This window comes from Cebus imitator, unplaced genomic scaffold (assembly GCF_001604975.1).
Source record: "Cebus imitator isolate Cc_AM_T3 unplaced genomic scaffold, Cebus_imitator-1.0 Scaffold583, whole genome shotgun sequence".
Lineage (NCBI taxonomy): Eukaryota > Metazoa > Chordata > Mammalia > Primates > Cebidae > Cebus > Cebus imitator.
The window spans coordinates 859,860-870,742 of record NW_016107898.1 but is presented as its reverse complement, the minus strand read 5'-3'; the positions used below and the strand labels follow the sequence as shown (position 1 = coordinate 870,742).

General features: G+C 55.1%; 1 protein-coding gene across 1 annotated transcript in view; it reads right to left on the bottom strand.

Moving 5' to 3' along the window:
- LOC108294504 (phosphofructokinase, platelet) overlaps positions 1-10,883 on the bottom strand; it is a 95,569-nt gene that overhangs the window by 65,281 nt on the left and 19,405 nt on the right. The window lies entirely within an intron of this gene.

Here is a 10,883-nt window from a genome sequence, read left to right as displayed (position 1 = left end):
AGGAGGACTGTGCAGTGGATAGAGAAGGAGGATTGTGCAGTGGATAGGGAAGGAGGACTGAGCTGTGGATGGTGGAGGAGTACTGAGCTGTAGATGGAGAAGGAGGACTGTGCTGTGGATGGAGAAGTAGGACTGAGCTGTGGATGGCGGAGGAAAGCTGAGTTGTGGATGGAGAAGGAGGACTGTGCAGTGCATAGAGAAGTAGGACTGTGCAGTGGATATAGAAGGAGGACTGAGCTGTGGATGGGGTAGGACTGAGCTGTGGATGGAGGTGGATGACTGAGCTGTGGATGGGGGAGGAGGACTGAGCTGTGGATGGAGATGGAGGACTGTGCAGTGGATAGAGGAGGAGGACTGTGCAGTGGATAGAGAAGGAGGACTGTGCAGTGCATAGAGAAGGAGGACTGTGCAGTGGATACAGAAGGAGGACTGAGCTGTAGAAGGAGGAGGAGGACTGAGCTGTGGATGGAGAAGGAGGACTGTGCAGTGGATAGAGAAGGAGGACAGAGCTGTGGATGGGGGAGGAGGACTGAGCTGTGGATGGAGAAAGAGGACTGTGAAGTGGATAGAGAAGGAGGACTGTGCAGTGGATAGAGAAGGAGGACTGTGCTGTGGATAGATAAGGAGGACTGTGCAGTGAATAGAGAAGGACGACTGAGCTGTGGAAGGGGGAGTAGTGAAGCTGTGGATGGAGGTGGAGGACTGAGCTGTCGATGGGGGAGGAGGACTGGAGGACTGCGCTTTGGACGGAGAAGGTAGACTATGCAGTGTACGGAGAAGGAGGATTGTGCATTGGAGAGAGAAGGAGGACTGTGCAGTGGATAGAGAAGGAGGACTGTGCATTGGATAGAGAAGGAGGACTGAGCTGTGGATGGAGAAGGAGGACTGTGCAGTGGATAGAGAAGGAGGACGCGCAGTGGATACAGAAGGAGGACTGAGCTGTGGATGGGGGAGGAGGACTGATCTGTGCACGGAGGAGGAGGACTCTGCTGTGGATGGAGAATGAGGACTGTGAAGTGGATAGAGAAGGAGAACTGAGCTATGGATGGGGTAGGAGGAGTGAGCTGTGAATGGAGAAGGAGGACTGTGCAGTGGATAGAGGAGGACTGTGCAGTGGATAGAGAAGGAGGACGGAGCTGTGGATGCAGGAGGACGACTGAACTGTGGATGGGGAGGACTGAGCTGTGGATGGAGTAGGAGGGCTGAGCTGTGGAGGGAGGTGGAGGACTGTCCTGTGGATGGAGAAGGACGACTGTGCAGTGGATAGAAAAGGAGGACTGAGCTGTGGATGGAGGAGGAGGAATGAGCTGTGGATGGCGGAGGAGGACTGAGCCATGGAAGGAGTAGGAGGACTGTGCTGTGGATAGAGATGGAGGACTGTGCAGTGGTTAGAGAAGGAGGACTGTGCAGTGGATAGAGAAGGAGGACTGTGCTGTGGATAGACAAAGAGGACTGAGCTGTGGATGGGGGAGGAAGACTGAGCTGTGGATGCAGAAGGAGGACTGTGCTGTGGATAGAGGAGGAGGCCTGTGCAGTGGATAGAGAAGGAGGACTATTCTGAGGATAGAGAAGGAGGACTGTCAAGTGGATAGAGAAGGAGGACTGAGCTGTGGATGGGGGAGGAATGAGCTGCGGATTGAGGTGGAGGACTGAGCTGTGGATGGGGGAGGAGAACAGAGCTGTGGATGGGGGAGGAGGACTGTGCTGTGGATAGAGAAGGAGGACTGTGCAGTGGATAGGGAAGGAGGACAGTGCAGTGGATAGGGAAGGAGGACGGAGCGGTGGATGGAGAAGGAGGACTGTGCAGTGGTTAGAGAAGGAGGACTGTGCACTGGATATAGAAGGAGGACTGAGCTGTGGGTGGGGGAGGAGGACTGTGCTGTGGATGGAGACGGAGGACTGTGCAGTGGATAGAAAAGGAGGACTGTGCGGTGGATAGAGAAGGAGGAGTGAGCTGTGGATGGGGGAGGAGTACTGAGCTGTGGATGGAGAAGGAGGACTGTGCTGTGGACAGAGAAGGAGGACTGTGAAGTGGGTAGAGAAGGAGGATTGACCTGTGGATCGGGGAGGAGGCTTTAGCTGTGGATGGAGGAGGAGCAATGTGCTGTGGATGGAGAAGGAGGACTGTGCAGTGGATAAAGAAGGAGGTCTGAGCTGTGGATGGGGGAGGAGGACTGAGCTGTGGATGGAGAAGGAGGACTATGAGGTGGACAGAGAGGGAGGACTGAGCTGTGGATGAGGGAGGAGGACTGAGCTGTGGATCGAGGAGGAGGACTGAGTAGTGAATAGAGAAGGACGACTGTGCAGTGGATAGAGAGGGAGGACTGAGCTGCGGATGGGGAGGAGGACTGAGCTGTGGATGGAGGAGGAGGACTGAGCTGTGGATCGAGAAGGAGGAGTGTGCTGTGGATAGAGAAGGAGGACTGTGCAGTGGATAGAGAAGGAGGATTTGCAGTGGATAGAGAAGGAGGACTGTGCTGTGGACCGAGTAGGAGGACTGTGCTGTGGAAGGAGGAGGAATGTGCACTGGATAGAGAAGGAGGACTGAGCTATGGATGGGGGAGGAGTACTGAGCTGTGGATGGAGAAGGAGGACTGTGCTGTGGATGGAGAAGGAGGACTGTGAAGTGGGTACAGAAGGAGGACTGAGCTGTGGATGGAGGAGAAGGACTGTGCTGTGGATGGAGAAGGAGAACTGTGAAGTGGATAGAGAAGGACGACTCAGCTGTGGATGGGGGAGGAGGATTGAGCTGAGGAGGACTGAGTTGTGGATGGAGAAGGAGGACTGTGCTGTGGATAGAGAAGGAGGACTGTGCAGTGTATAGAGAAGGAGGACTGTGCACTGGATAGAGAAGGAGGACTGAGCTGTGGATGGGGGAGGACTGAGCTGTGGATGGAGGTGGAGGACTGAGCAGTGGACGGTGGAGGAGGACTGAGCTGTGGAAGGAGGAGGAGGACTATGCAGTGGACAGAGAAGGAAGACTGTGCAGTGGATAGAGAAGGAGGACTGTAGAGTGGCTAGAGAAGGAGGACTGTGCAGTGGATAGAGAAGGAGGACTGAGCAGTGGATGGGGTAGGAGGACTGAGCTGTGGATGGAGGAGGAGGACTGTGCACTGGATAGAGAAGGAGGAATGTGCAGTGGATACAGAAATAGGACTGAGCTGTGAATAGGGGAGGAGGACTGAGCTGTGGATGGAGAAGGAGTGCTGAGCTGTGGATGGGGGAGGAGGACTGAGCTGTGGATGGAGAAGGAGGACTATGCAGTGGATGGAGAAGGAGGACTGAGCTGTGGATGGGGGAGGAGGACTGAGCTGTGGATGGAGAAGGAGAACTGTACAGTGGATAGAGGAGGACTGTGCAGTGGATAGAGAAGGAGAACTGAGCTGTGGATGGGGGTGGAGGACTGAGCCGTGGATGGGGGAAGTCTGAACTGTGGATGGAGGAGGAGGACTAAACTGTGGAGGGAGAAGGAAGATTGTCCTGTGGATGGAGAAGGACGACTGTGCAGTGGATAGAGAAGGAGAACTGTGTGGTGGAAAGAGGAGGAGGACTGCGCTGTGGATGGGGGTGGTGCACTGAGCTGTGGATGGAGGAGGAGGACTGTGCTGTGGATAGAGAAGGAGGACTGGGCAGTGGATAGAGAAGGAGGACTAAGCTGTGGATGGGGGAGGAGGACTGAGCTGTGGATGGAGGAGGAGGACCGTGCTGTAGATGGAGAAGGAGAACTGTGCAGTGGATAGAGAAAGAGGACTGAGCTGAGGATGGAAGAGGAGGACTGAGCTGTGCATGGAGAAGGAGGACTCTCCTGTGGATAGAGAAGGAGGACTGTGCAGTGGATAGAGAAGGAGGAAAGAGCTGTGGATGGGGGAGGAGGACTGTGCTGTGGATGAAGAAGGAGGACTGTGCTGTGGATAGAGAAGGAGGACTGTGCAGTGGATAGAGAAGGAGGACTGTGCGGTGGATAGGGAAGGAGGACTGTGCAGTGGATAGAGAACGACGACAGAGCTGTGGATGGGGGAGGAGGACTGTGCTGTGGATGGAGAAGGAGGACTGTGCTGTGGATAGAGAAGGAGGACTGTGCAGTGGATGGGGGAGGAGGACTGAGCTGTGGATGGAGAAGGAGGACTGTGCAGTGGATCGAGAAGAAGGACTGTGCAGTGGATAGGGAAGGAGGACTGAGCTGTGGATGGGGGAGGAGGACTGAGCTGTGGATGAAGAAGGAGGACTGTGCTGTGGATAGAGAAGGAGGACTGTGAAGTGGATAGAGAAGGAGGACGGAGCTGTGGATTGAAGAGGAGGAATGAGCTATGGTTGGACAAGTAGGACTGTGCAGTGGATAGAGAAGGAGGACTGTGTAGTGGATATAGAAGTAGGACTGTGCAGTGGATGGAGAAGGAGGACTGTGCAGTGGATAGAGGAGGACTGAGCTGCGGATGGGGGAGGAGGACTGAGCTGTGGATGGAGAAGGAGGCCTGTGCTGTGGATAGAGAAGGAGGACTGTGAAGTGGATAGAGAAGGAGGACTGAGCTGTGGATCGGGGAGGAGTACTGAGCTGTGGATGGAGGAGGAGGATGGTGCTGTGGATGGAGAAGAGGGACTGTGCAGTGGATAGAGAAGGAGGGTTCAGCTGTGGATGGGGGAGGAGGACTGAGTTGCAGATGGAGAAGGAGGATTGTGAAGTGGATAGAGAAGGAGGACTGTGCAGTGGATAGAGAAGGAGGACTGTGCTGTGGATAGAGAATGAGGACTGAGCTGCGGATGGGGGAGGACTGAGCTGTGGATGGAGGTACAGGACTGAGCTGTGGATGGGGGAGAAGGACTGAGCTGTGGATGGAGGAGGAGGACTGTGCAGTGGATACAGAAGGAGTACTGTGCAGTGGATAGAGAAGGAGGAATGAGCTGTGGATGGGGGAGGAGGACTGGGCTGTGCATGGAGAAGGAGGACTGAGCTGTGGATGGAGGTGGAGGACTGAGTTGTGGATGGGGGAAAAGGACTGAGCTGTGGATGGAGAAGGAGGACTGTGCTGTGGATAGAGAAGGCGGACTGTGCAGTGGATAGAGAAGGAGGACTGAGCAGTGGATAGAGAAGGAGGACTGTTCTGCGTATTGAGAAGGAGGACTGTGCAGTGGATAGAGAAGGAGGACTGAGCGGTGGATGGGGGAGGAGAACTGAGCTGTGGATTGAAGAGGAGAACTGAGCTGTGGATCGAGAAGGAGGAGTGTGCTGTGGATAGAGAAGGAGGACTGTGCAGTGGATAGAGAAGGAGGAATTGCAGTGGATAGAGAAGGAGGACTGTGCTGTGGATAGCGAAGGAGGGCTGAGCTGTGGATGGGGGAGGAGGACTGAGCTGTGGACAGAGAAGGAGGACTGTGCTGTGTAGAGAGAAGGAGGACTGTGAAGTGGGTAGGGAAGGAGGACTGAGCTGTGGATGGGGAAGGAGGATTGAGCGGTTGATGGAAGAGGAAGACTGAGCTGTGGATCGAGGAGAAGGAGTGTGCTGTGGATAGAGAAGGAGGACTGTGCAGTGGATAGAGAAGGAGGACCTGCAGTGGATAGAGAAGGAGGACTGTGCTGTGGATAGAGAAGGAGGACTGAGCTGCGGATGGGGGGGAGGACTGAGCTGTGGACGGAGAAGGAGGACTGTGCTGTGGATAGAGGAGGAAGACTGTGAAGTGGATAGAGAAGGAGGACGGAGCTGTGGATTGGGGAGGAGGAATGAGCTATGGTTGGAGAAGTAGGACTGTGCAGTGGATAGAGAAGGAGGACTGTGCAGTGGATACAGAAGTTGGACTGTGCAGTGGATGGAGAAGGAGGACTGTGCAGTGGATAGAGGAGGGCTGAGCTGTGGATGGGGGAGGAGGACTGAGCTGTGGATGGAGAAGTAGGACTGTGCTGTGGAAAGAGAAGGAGGACTGTGAAGTTGATTGAGGAGGACTGAGCTGTGGATTGGGGAGGAGGACTGAGCTGTGGATGGAGGAGGAGGATGGTGCTGCGGATGGAGAAGAGGGACTGTGTAGTGGATAGAGAAGGAGGGCTGAGCTGTGGATGGGGGAGGAGGACTGAGTTGCAGATGGAGAAGGAGGATTGTGAAGTGGATAGAGAAGGAGGACTGTGCAGTGGATAGAGAAGGAGGACTGTGCTGTGGATAGAGAATGAGGACTGAGCTGCGGATGGGGGAGGACTGAGCTGTGGATGGAGGTACAGGACTGAGCTGTGGATGGGGGAGAAGGACTGAGCTGTGGATGGAGGAGGAGGACTGTGCAGTGGATACAGAAGGAGTACTGTGCAGTGGATAGAGAAGGAGGAATGAGCTGTGGATGCGGGAGGAGGACTGGGCTGTGGATGGAGAAGGAGGTCTGTGCAGTGGATGCAGAAGGAGGACTACCCAGTGGATAGAGAAGGAGGACTGAGCTGTGGATGGAGGTGTAGGACTGAGCTGTGGATGGGGGAGGAGGACTGAGCTGTGGATGGAGAAGGAGGACTGTGCTGTGGATAGAGAAGGCGGACTGTGCAGTGGATAGAGAAGGAGGACTGAGCAGTGGATAGAGAAGGAGGACTGTTCTGTGTATTGAGAAGGAGGACAGTGCAGTGGATAGAGAAGGAGGACTGAGCGGTGGATGGGGGAGGACTGCGCTGTGGATGGAGGTGGAGGACGGAGCTGTGGATGGGGGAGAAGGACTGAGCTGTGGATGGAGAAGGAGGACTATGCAGTGGATAGAGAAGGAGGACTGTGCAGTGGATAGAGAGGGAGGACTGAGCTGTGGATGTGGGAGGAGGACTGAGCTGTGGATATGGGAGGAGAACTGAGCTGTGGATTGAAGAGGAGGACTGAGCTGTGGATCGAGAAGGAGGAGTGTGTTGTGGATAGAGAAGCAGGACTGTGCAGTGGATAGAGAAGGAGGAATTGCAGTGGATAGAGGAGGAGGACTGTGCTGTGGATAGAGAAGGAGGGCTGATCTGTGGATGGGGGAGGAGGACTGAGCTGTGGACGGAGAAGGAGGACTGTGCTGTGTAGAGAGAAGGAGGACTGTGTAGTGTGTAGGAAGGAGGACTGAGCTGTGGATGGGGAAGGAGGATTGAGCGGTGGATGGAGGAGGAAGACTGAGCTGTGGATCGAGGAGGAGGAGTGTGCTGTGGATAGAGAAGGAGGACTGTGCAGTGGATAGAGAAGGAGGACTTGCAGTGGATAGAGAAGGAGGACTGTGCTGTGGATAGAGAAGGAGGACTGAGTTGTGGATGGGGGAGGAGGACTGAGCTGTGGATGGAGAAGGAGGACTGTGCTGTGGATAGAGAAGGAGGACTGTGAAGTGGATAGAGGAGGAGGACGGAGCTGTGGATTGGGGAGGAGGAATGAGCTATGGTTGGAGAAGTAGGACTGTGCAGTGGATAGAGAAGGAGGACTGTGCAGTGGATACAGAAGTTGGACTGTGCAGTGGATGGAGAAGGAGGACTGTGCAGTGGATAGAGGAGGACTGAGCTGTGGATGGGGGAGGAGGACTGAGCTGTGGATGGAGAAGTAGGACTGTGCTGTGGAAAGAGAAGGAGGACTGTGAAGTGGATAGAGGAGGACTGAGCTGTGGATCGGGGAGGAGGACTGAGCTGTGGATGGAGGAGGAGGATGGTGCTCCGGATGGAGAAGAGGGACTGTGTAGTGGATAGAGAAGGAGGGCTGAGCTGTGGATGGGGGAGGAGGACTGAGTTGCAGATGGAGAAGGAGGATTGGGAAGTGGATAGAGAAGGAGGACTGTGCAGTGGATAGAGAAGGAGGACTGTGCAGTGGACAGAGGAGGAGGACTGTGCAGTGGATAGAGATGGAGGACTGTGCAGTGGATAGACAAGGAGGACTGATCTGTGGATGGGGGAGGAGGACTGAGCTGTGGATGGAGGAGGAGGACTGTGCTGTGGATAAGGAAGGAAGACTGTGCTGTGGTTAGAGAAGGAGGACTGAGCTGTGGACAGGGGAGGAGGACTGAGCTGTGGACAGAGAAAGAGGACTGTGGTGTGGACGGAGAAGGAGGACTGTGCAGTGGATGGAGAAGGAGGACTGTGCAGTGGATAGAGAAGGAGGACTGTGCTGTGGATGGTGGAGGCGTACTGAGCTGTAGATGGAGAAGGAGGACTGTGCTGTGGATGGGGGAGGGGGACTGAGCTGTGGATGGAGAAGGAGGACTGTGCAGTGGATGTAGAAGTAGGACTGAGCTGTGGATGGCGGAGGAGGGCTGAGTTGTGGATGGAGGAGGAGGACTGTGCAGTGCATAGAGAAGTAGGACTGTGCAGTGGATAGAGAAGGAGCACTGAGCTGTGGATGGGGTAGGACTGAGCTGTGGATGGAGGTGGATGACTAAGCTGTGGATGGGGGTGGAGGACTGAGCTGTGGATGGAGATGGAGGACTGTGCAGTGGATAGAGAAGGAGGACTGTGCAGTGGATAGAGAAGGAGGACTGTGCAGTGGATAGAGAAGAAGGAGTCTGCTGTCGATGCGGGAGGAGGACTGATCTGTGGATGCACGAAGATGACTGTGCTGTGGATAGAGAAGGAGGTCTGAGCTGTGGATGGAGAAGGAGGACTGTGCAGTGGATAGAGGAGGACTATGCAGTGGATAGAGAAGGAGGAAAGAGCTGTGGAGGGGGAAGAGGACTGAGCTGTGAATGGGGGAGCTCTGAGCTGTGGATGGAGGAGGAGGACTGAGCTGTGGATGGAGGAGGAGGACTGTGCTGTGGATGGAGAAGGAGGACTGAGCTGTGGATGGGGGAGGTGGACTGTGCTGTGGATGGAGAAGGAGGACTGTGCTGTGGATAGAGAAGGAGTACTGTGCAGTGGATAGAAAAGGAGGACTGAGCTGTGGATGGAGGAGGAGGACTGTGCTGTGGATAGAGAAGGAGGACTGTGCAGTAGATGGAGAAGGAGGACTGTGCAGTGGATAGAGAAGGAGGACTGAGCTGTGGATGGGGGAGGAGGACTGAGCTGTGGATGGAGAAGGAGGACTGTGCTGTGGATAGAGAAGGAGGACTGTGCAGTGGATAGAGAAGGAGGACTGTGCAGTGGATAGAGAAGGAGGACTCTGCTGTGAATAGAAAAGGAGGACTGAGCTGTGGATGGGGGAGGAGGACTGAGCTGTGGATGGATAAAGAGGACTGTGCTGTGGATGGAGAAGGAGGACTGTGCAGTGGATAGAGGAGGACTGTGCAGTGGATAGAGAAGGAGGACTGCTCTGTGGATAGAGAAAGAGGACTGTGCATTGGATAGAGAAGGAGGACTGAGCTGTGGATGGGGGAGGACTGAGCTGTGGATGGAGGTGGAAGACTGAGCTGTGGATGGGGGAGGAGATCTGAGCTGTGGATGAGGGAGGAGGACTGAGCTGTGGATGGAGGAGGAGGACTGTGCTGTTTACAGAGAAGGAGGACTCTGCAGTGGATAGAGAAGAAGGACTGTGCAGTGGATGGGGGAGGACGACTGAGCTGTGGATGGAGAAGGAGGACTGTGCAGTGGATCGAGAAGGAGAACTGTGCAGTGGATAGAGAAGGAGGACTGAGCTGTGGATGGGGGAGGAGGACTGAGCTGTGGATGGAGGAGGAGGACTGTGCTGTTTATAGAGACGGAGGACTGTGAAGTGGATAGAGGAGCAGGACTGAGCTGTGGATCGGGGAGGAGGACTGAGCTGTGGATGGAGAAAGAGGACTGTGCAGTGGATAGAGAAGGAGGACTGTTCAGTGGATAGAGAAGGAGGACTGAGCTGTGGATCGGGGAGGAGGACTGAGCTGTGGATGGAGAAGGAGGACTGTGCTGTGTATAGAGAAGGAGGACTGTGAAGTTGATAGAGAAGGAGGACTGAGCTGTGGATCAGGGAGGAGGACTGAGCTGTGGATGTAGGAGGAGGACTGTGTTGTGGATGGAGGAGGACTGTGCAGTGGATAGAGAAGGAGGGCTGAGTTGTGGATGGAGAAGGAGGACTGTGCAGTGGATAGAGAAGGAGGACTGAGCTGTGGACGGGGGAGGACTGAGCTGTGGATGGAGGTGGAGGACTGAGCCGTGGATGGGGGAGAAGGACTGAGCTGTGGATGGAGGAGGAGGACTGTGCAGTGGATAGAGAAGGAGGACTCTGCAGTGGATAGAGAAGGAGGACTGAGCTGTGGATCGGGGAGGAGGACTGGGCTATGGATGGAGGAGGAGGACTGTGCAGTGGATAGAGAAGGAGGACTGTGCAGTGGATGGGGGAGGAGGACTGAGCTGTGGATGGAGGAGGACTGTGCAGTAGATAGAGAAGGAGGACTGTGTAGTGGATAGAGAGGGAGAACTGAGCTGTAGATGGGGTGGAGGACTGAGCTGTGGATACAGATGGAGTACTGTGCTGTGGATAGAGCAGGAGGACTGTGCAGTGGATAGAGAAGGAGGACTGAGCTGTAGATGGAGGAGGAGGACTGTGCAGTGGATAGAGAAGTACTGTGCAGTGGATAGAGGAGGACTGAGCTGTGGATCGAGGAGGAGGACTGTGCAGTGGATGAGGGAGGTGGACTGAGCTGTGGATGGAGAAGGAGGACTGTGCAGTGGATAGAGAAGGAAGACTGTGCAGTGGATAGAAAAGGAGGACTGTGCAGTGGATGTGGGAGGAGGACTGAGCTGTGGATGGAGAAGGAGGACTGTGCAGTGGATAGAGAAGGAGGACTGTGCTGTGGATAGAGAAGGAGGACTTAGCTGTGGATGGAGGAGGAGGACTGTGCTGTGGATAGAGAAGGAGGACTCTGCAGTGGATAGAGAAGGAGGACTGTGCAGTGGATGGAGGAGGAGGACTGTGCTGTGGATAGAGGAGGAGGACTCTGCAGTGGATTGAGAAGGAGGACTGCCCTGTGGATAGAGAAGGAGGACTGTGCAGTGGATAGAGAAG